The 7,632-nt window shown below is 42.2% G+C and overlaps 2 non-coding genes across 2 annotated transcripts; both read left to right on the plus strand.

Moving 5' to 3' along the window:
* Nucleotides 1–1,051: 1,051 nt before the first annotated feature.
* LOC130498195 (small nucleolar RNA R71) lies at nt 1,052–1,159 on the plus strand. The gene has a single exon (XR_008937116.1). It is a non-coding gene; the product is annotated as a small nucleolar RNA R71 (small nucleolar RNA).
* Nucleotides 1,160–7,319: 6,160 nt separating this feature from the next.
* Nucleotides 7,320–7,426, plus strand: LOC130498282 (small nucleolar RNA R71). The gene has a single exon (XR_008937197.1). It is a non-coding gene; the product is annotated as a small nucleolar RNA R71 (small nucleolar RNA).
* Nucleotides 7,427–7,632: the final 206 nt, after the last annotated feature.

Genomic DNA, 7,632 nt, shown 5'->3' on the forward strand with positions numbered 1-7,632 from the left:
GGTGCGTGTCGATCGATATGTGGAGAAAAATGTCGATCGATGCTTGTCTCATCTTTGTGTCGATCGATGAGTGACTCGTCTCGTCGGTCGATATCTTCGTAGGTGGGGGTGGGTGGATATGGATGCGAAGCCGTGAATTCAATATGTGTTAAAATCCTAACCGCATTGCAATCTGCAGTCGTATCTGGAATTGACATTGATTGTGTCGATCGATATGGACTAACTGGTGTCGATCGACACCATTGCGATCCACTAGAACTTAGTGAACTTTCCACATCGAAATCTCCTTCTTGAAGCTTTTCATGCTTCACCACTTGCCAGAAATCATCATATATGATGGCATTCACGTGGTGTTTCATGCTTCTTTCTCCTACTTCCTTAGAAGTTCCAATTCTCCTGATAGAGTCTTCAGTTTGGACAATTTGTGTCTCAAGCTTCCTAACTTGAGTACAAATGGTGTCTATCCTTGTGTTCAGATTGCTGAAGACAGAGTCAATCTTTCCATTGAAGTCTACTGTAAGCTTCTGCTGTCCTTCAAGAACTCAATCAATCATGGCATCAAACTTACTCTCATGGGTGGGTGGTGGTGGGTTTTGGTAAGCTGAGTTGCCATTGTTCCTGGTGTTGGTGAAAGGTTTCTGATACTGTGAACTCTCGTTGTAGTTACTCTTCTGACCACTGCCAAAAAAGTTTATGTTGCCACTCTGGTTTCCATATTTCTGAAATCAGTACCTCCAATGTAGTTCACATCTTCTTCTGTATCATCTTCTCTAGCCTCTCCTTCTTCAGCTGAGCAGACTAGCTTCCCTAGAAATGCATGTAAAGCATCTATCTTAGCTCTGACTTCACTCATCTGGTCCTCCCTGATGGCTGCAACAGATTTCTTCTTATCAGAGTCAGTGTTCTTGGTGCTGCTGCTGTTGGCTAGGTTCTCAATAAGTCTCACAGCCTCTCCTTGGTGTTGAAGTTCCCCTCGCTAGCAGTATCAAGAGCCATCTGATACCTCAAGGTGATACTTCTGTAGAAAGTGCTTAGCAGCTTCACTTCATTGAATCCATGGTGTGGACAGTCTCGCTGGAAAAACTTAAATCTGATCCACGCGTCTTTAAAAGTCTCACCAGGCTTTTGCGCGAAAGTGGCGATTTTGCTCCTTAAGTCTTCAGCACGTGCCTCGTGTGATAACCCAGAGTAGGGTATTTGTGACATGAGAGAGTAGTACTGAGGTTTGAGCTCGAAGTTCGGCTTCTGAATCTGTAGAAGTCGAATAGCTGATATGTTGGTGTAGTACTCATCAGGACGATTGTAGTCTGCCAATGATCGTGTTTGAGCTTCTTCGGTAGCCTCAGCTTCTGGTTCAGGGATTATGTTTCCCTGTGCATTTAGCTTCTGACCTGTTGCATTACGCAGATGACCATCCTGGTCATACAGGTTTCCATTTTCGCCCTGCGTGAGAATAACAATCGCAACCATGCCTCGCGGATTAGTATCGATCGATGTGCGGTGGGTAGTGTCGAACGATGTGGAACGGCGAAGAGTATCGGTTGACGGTAGTGTCTGAGTATCGGTCGACGGTTGAACGTGAGTATCAGTCGACAGTATTGCGGTTCTGTCGATCGATGTGGAGCGTAGGTCTTTGCGGATTGAACGTTTCAAGTGTGCAGGATCTTCTGAGAATAGTAGTTGATTCCCCTTATTGCTTCCGGTACTGCTGGGCATGTACCTGAAAATACAAGAACAATTTTAATCAGAAAGGGATTAAAGAAAAAGAAAAACCTAAAATTGATAAAATTAAATCTAATGGCGATCATAGCTCCCCGGCAATGGCGCCAAATTTGATATGCTCTCAAATCACCCTATAGAGCCTTACTCTCTCAAATAAGAGGTTCAGCTGTAGTACTTAGGGATCGAACCACGAGGAGCTAGAGAACCAATTAAATCTAATCAATTAATCAATCCTAGGTGAAGTTGGTTTTTATGATGAAATGTAAATGACAATCCTAAAATGAGCAAGGTAGTTGCTCTAACTAACAATATGATCGTTGTTTAAATGATAATGAAGAGGGCTAGACATAGGACTATTATTCAGGAATGGAGATTATAATATCTATAAATGCCTAATAAGTTGCTTGCATGATATTAAAGAACTCAGCCGCTTAACACTCAGTGATGTCTCACTGGTTAAATAACTAGATCTCTGATCTCAACTGTCATCTTTTGACCAGAAAAAGAGTCGATCGATATCCTTTAGAGATATCGAGTGATACACCTTTTGCAGCGCCGATCGATTGTCCAGTTGGGATATCGATCGACGGCTTCTAGAAATGCCTAGGCGCGAGCTGATAATGAACACTAGGTCTCAAGGAGGGCGGTTAGCTCTTCTCCAAGGAGACAACTAGTTCAAACAGATAATTCAAGATATAAGGATCCTAGTGATCTATTCTCTAGTTAGCTACTCTAGAACAAGCATAGGTTACAATCCATTTGATGAATATCACAACTAGCAAATATAGTTTGGGGCTAATCCCACAAACCTATTTAAACCCTAGATCTAACAAGTAGACTACTCAGACATAGCTAAGCAATTTATAACACAAGATAGGTAAAAGAATTGCATTAGATAGAGAATAGAAAACAAATGGAGTTCAATCACAAATCTCTCAATGATCTCTCCAATATCTCAAAACATATAAAACTCTAGCTTTCTCTCACACTCTCTGCTTGCTTTTCTCTCTGGTTGCAAAAGCTTGCTTTCTTTCTTGCTTTTCAAAGCTTGCCATCAAAAACACTTAAGCAGGATATTTAAGCATTTCCATTTGGTTAAAAACTCGTCAGGGGCAATCTCGTAATTTGGTGAAGTCTTGGTGAAGTAGTCGGCTAAACCATTTCGTCCTCGATATCGATCGACAACACTAGCTGTGTATCGATCGATTATAATCTTCTAGTACGCGGATCTTCTCAGCTACATCGATCGACAATTCTGGATGAGTATCGATCGATTCTTCTCTAAATGTTGACTTCCGACTTGGTTATAAATGTTCAACTCGGGTGTATTATCTCTTGTACTCCAAAATGCTCCAAAAACATCACTTTATCACGAAACATTCCTGAACCTGAAAACATACCTAACAGGCTAGAAAACACATTAGTTATATAATAAAATACTATTATACCATGGTAGATAATGGGTGAAATCCATGGTATATCAGAAGTGTGAACCCCCATCACTTATCAACCATGAAGTCTATTCCCCAAACATCAAACACTTCCACTTCAAGGATTGGGTTTTGAGGCATCTCATTACTCTTAGTGATGTTCCCTCTCCTTTGGCAAGAGTCACACTTTGAGATGAAATCTTGTGTGGTCCTTGAACATATGTGGCCACCAAAATCCAGCTTGTAGAACCTTAGCCACTTTCTTGAAGGCAGTAAAATGGCCTCCATATGAAGATCCATGGCATTGTTTTAGGATCCCATCAACTTCTTTTTCAACCACTGCCATTCTATAGAGATGATCCTTGCAAAGGATGTAGAGAAATGGCTCATCCCAGTAGTACCTCTTCAATTCCTTGTAGTTTTTCTTCTTGGCATAACCTTCAAGCTCTAATGGTTCCTTTCCAGTGACAAGGTAATTCACAAAATCTGAATACCAAGGCTCCTTCTCTTTAGATGCCTTGACCTCTTCAATCTTCTTGCCTGTCTCACAAACTGCAACCACTGCCCTAATATCCATGATTTGCTCTTCACGAAGTCTTTCATCGATAGGGATATCACCTTCAATCCTCAGCCTAGACAAGTTATCAGCCACTCCATTCTCAATTTCGGGCTTGTCTCTGATCTCTAAGTCAAAATCCTGAAGCAAAAGAATCCACCTCAATAGTCTTGGCTTGGCATCCTTCTTGGCCGAGAGGTGTCTCAAAGCAGCATGATCAGTGTAGACAATGACCTTTGACCCCACCAAGTAACTTCTGAACTTCTCAAAGGCAAAAACAATGGCCAGCATCTCCTTCTCAGTTGTGGCATACCTCATCTGAGCATCATTCAATGTCTGGCTAGCATAGTAGATCACATGAGTCTTGCCATCCTTCTTCTGCCCCAAAACAGCTCCAGCAGCAAAATCACTAGCATCAAACATGATCTCAAATGGGAGATTCCAATCAGGTGGCTGGACAATAAGAGCATTAACCAGGTCACCTTTCAGCTTCTTAAAAGCTTCAAGACATTCTGAATCAAAGCTGAAAGTGGCCTCTTTGCATAGCAGCTTGGTCATTGGCCTAGCAACCATTGAGAAGTCCTTGACAAACCTTCTATAGTATCTAGCATGGCCAAGGAAACTTCTGATGTCCTTCACTGTGTTTGGTGGGGGTAGACTAACCATCACTTCAATCTTAGCCTTGTCCACCTGAGTGCCTTTTTCTGAAATCTTGTGCCCAAGTACAATCCTTTCTTTGACCATAAAAAGACACTTCTCCCAATTCAGCACAAGGTTGGTGTCTTCACATCTCTGTAGGACCCTGCACAATTTGGACAAACAAGCAGAAAAAGAAGATCCGTAGACAGAGAAATCATCCATGAACACCTCCACTATATCCTCAATGAAATATGAGAAGATAGACATCATGCACCTTTGAAAGGTTGCTGGAGCATTACATAACCCAAATGGCATCCTTCGATATGCAAAGGTGCCATAGGGGCATGTGAATGTTGTCTTCTCTTGATCATCGGGATGTATGGGGATTTGGAAGAATCTGAATACCCATCAAGAAAGCAATAGAAAGGGTGGTTTGCAAGTCTCTCAACCATCTGATCAATAAATGGCAATGGAAAATGATCCTTTCTAGATGCAGAGTTGAGCTTTCTATAATCAATACACATCCTATGGCCAGTTATGGTTCTAGTTGGTATCAATTCATCCTTGTCATTTTTAACCACAGTGATACCACCCTTCTTTGGAACCACATGCATAGGCGATACCCATTTAGAATCTGAAATAGGGTAAATAATACCAGCATCCAAGAGTTTAAGAATCTCTTTCTTTACAACATCCTTCAGGTTAGGATTTAACCTTCTTTGATGCTCTATAGAAGTCATTGATTCATCCTCAAGATGTATCCTATTCATGCACAAAGAGGGTGATATCCCTTTGATATATTCTAGTGAGTATCCTATTGCTCTTCTAAACTTTTTAAGTTCATTCAAGAGTTGAGACAATTCATGTTCACTAAGCTCACTACTCACAATGACAGGGTAAGTCTCATTTGGACCAAGGAATTCGTACCTTACACCATGGGGAAGGGGTTTAAGCTCCACTTTTGGTGCCTTGAATTCACTCCAATCACCTTGGTGGGTGTCCTCTTGCTGAGTGGCTGAGGAAGCCTGCTGAGTTTCTTGTTGTAGCTCCTCATAATGATCCATTCCAGCAACCCTTTTGTGTGAATCCAGCATGTTCCTATAGGCAGCACTCTCCTTGTTCTCTATCACTTGGGATTCCCTATTAATGGTAAGAGCATGTTGAAGGGAATCCTCAAGTGCCAACTCCTCTAGTAGCTCATCTGCTAAAGCTTCCATCACCTCAACGTAAAAGATTTGCCCTTGAACAGTTGGCCTCTTCATTATCTCATTGATATCAAAGTGGAGAATGTGCTCCTTGCCCAAGTGAAGATCAATCTTGCCTTGCTTCACATTTATTATTGCTCCTGCTGTGGGTAAGAATGGTCTTCCAAGGATCAAGGGATCTCTAGCTTCCTCATCCATCTCTAGCACTACAAAACCAGTAGGAATTTCACAATTTCCCACCATCACATGGAGATCTTCCAAAACACCAATGGGAAACTTCACAGAGCGATCATCGAGCACCAAAGAGAGTTTGCACTTCTTGTATTGGCTGAATCCAAGCTTCTTGGCAACAGATAGAGGCATGAGGCTAACACTGGCTCCCAAGTCACATAAACACCTCTCAAACAACAAAGGACCAATGGCACAAGGTAGAGTGAAGCTTCATGGATCCTCTAGCTTCTTAGGGATTGTCGATCTCTGGATGATGGTACTGCACTCATGAGTAAGAACCATCATTCCTTCCATTGCCTTCTTCTCAGCAGCCACAACATCCTACGAGAACTTGCTGTACTGAGGGACAAGCATGAAGGCATCAATGATGGGCATTATAATCTGAACTTCACTCATTTGCTTCTCAAAAAGTTCTTTGTACTTCTCCAACAGTTGCTTCTTGAATCTTCCGGGAAATGGCAGCTTAGGTTCATAGGGAGGAGGAACAAAAGAGGACTCTTTTGTTGGAGTAGCAACTTCACCTTGTTTCATTGTTATCTTCTCTTCTCTCACCTTTCCTTTACCCTTAGCTTCAACAATATTTTCCAGAATCTCTTCATCAACCTTCTCATTCACAATCACCACATCATCATCTATGTTGATGGCCACCTCCCCACCTTGTTTCTCATCATCCTTGATGAGGATTCTTGGAGGCAGCTCTCTTCCACTTCGTAAGGTGATTGCTTTCATTGCTTCCTTAGGGTTTTGCTCCTGTTTTCCAGGTAGTGTTCCTTTATGGCGACTTGGCTGAGAGTTCAAAGAAGCAAATTGGCTCTCCAAGGCCCTGATCTTGTTGTTCAGCTCTGTGTAGCTAGTATCAATCTTGGAGTGCACCGTTTTGAACTCATGGCCAATGTCCTTTGCTACTCTAGACTGAGCATCCATTATCTGCTTGAACATTGACTCCATACTTGAATCAGGAGCTTTAGCTTGAGAAGAGCTTCCTTGAGCTTGAGTGGACTGATTGATGTGGTTCCTAAAACCAAGAGGGGTGTTTTGCCTAGGCTGGTAGTTCCCTTGCTGAGTGTTTTGGTTATGCGGGTATCCTCCTTGCTGGTTGTTTGGATAAAACCTTGGCTGGTAGTTGTTGTACTGAAAGTTAGGTTCCTTCCTGTGCCAAGTACCATTGTTGTTGATGAAACAAAGCTCTTCCTGCCCTTCCAAACCATCAACCTCATTCACCTTAGGAGGAGCCTCTTGACTAGGATCACCAACAAAATTATTCTGCTCCTTCTTAGCTTGGTTGGAAAGAACCAAATCCAAATTCTCTTGCAAGGACTTGATATCTTTCCTTGTTTGTTGATCTTCACCTCTGTTGGCCCTATCATACTCCTCACTGTATACTGAATCGCTCTTGGCCATGTTCTCTACCAGTTCCTCTGCCTCATGCTCAGTTCTTCCCAAGAAGAAATCATTGCTAGCAGTGTCAAGCCTGTTTCTACAAGATGGTAGAACTCTCCTGTAGAAGGTGCTAAGCTAAGCAAACTCTCCTTGCGGAAACCATGATGAGGACATTGAGCTTGGTAGTCTTTGAATATCTCCCATGCCTCATTGAAGCTCTCTAGATTCTTTTGTTGAAATCCAGAGATCTCATTTCTGATCTTCGCTGTTCTTGAATTGGAGAAAAATTTCTCTAAGAAGGCTCTCTTATAGTCCTCCCAAGTAGTGATAGTGTCACTTGGGAGGACCTCTCCCACTGATGTGCCTTGTCTCCCAATGAGAAAAGGAACAGCTTCAACTTGAAGGCATCTTCAGAAACACTATTTGTCTTGGACAAACCACAATATTGTTAAAACTTTTACAAGTGATC

Source organism: Raphanus sativus, chromosome 7 (assembly GCF_000801105.2).
Source record: "Raphanus sativus cultivar WK10039 chromosome 7, ASM80110v3, whole genome shotgun sequence".
Classification (NCBI taxonomy): domain Eukaryota; kingdom Viridiplantae; phylum Streptophyta; class Magnoliopsida; order Brassicales; family Brassicaceae; genus Raphanus; species Raphanus sativus.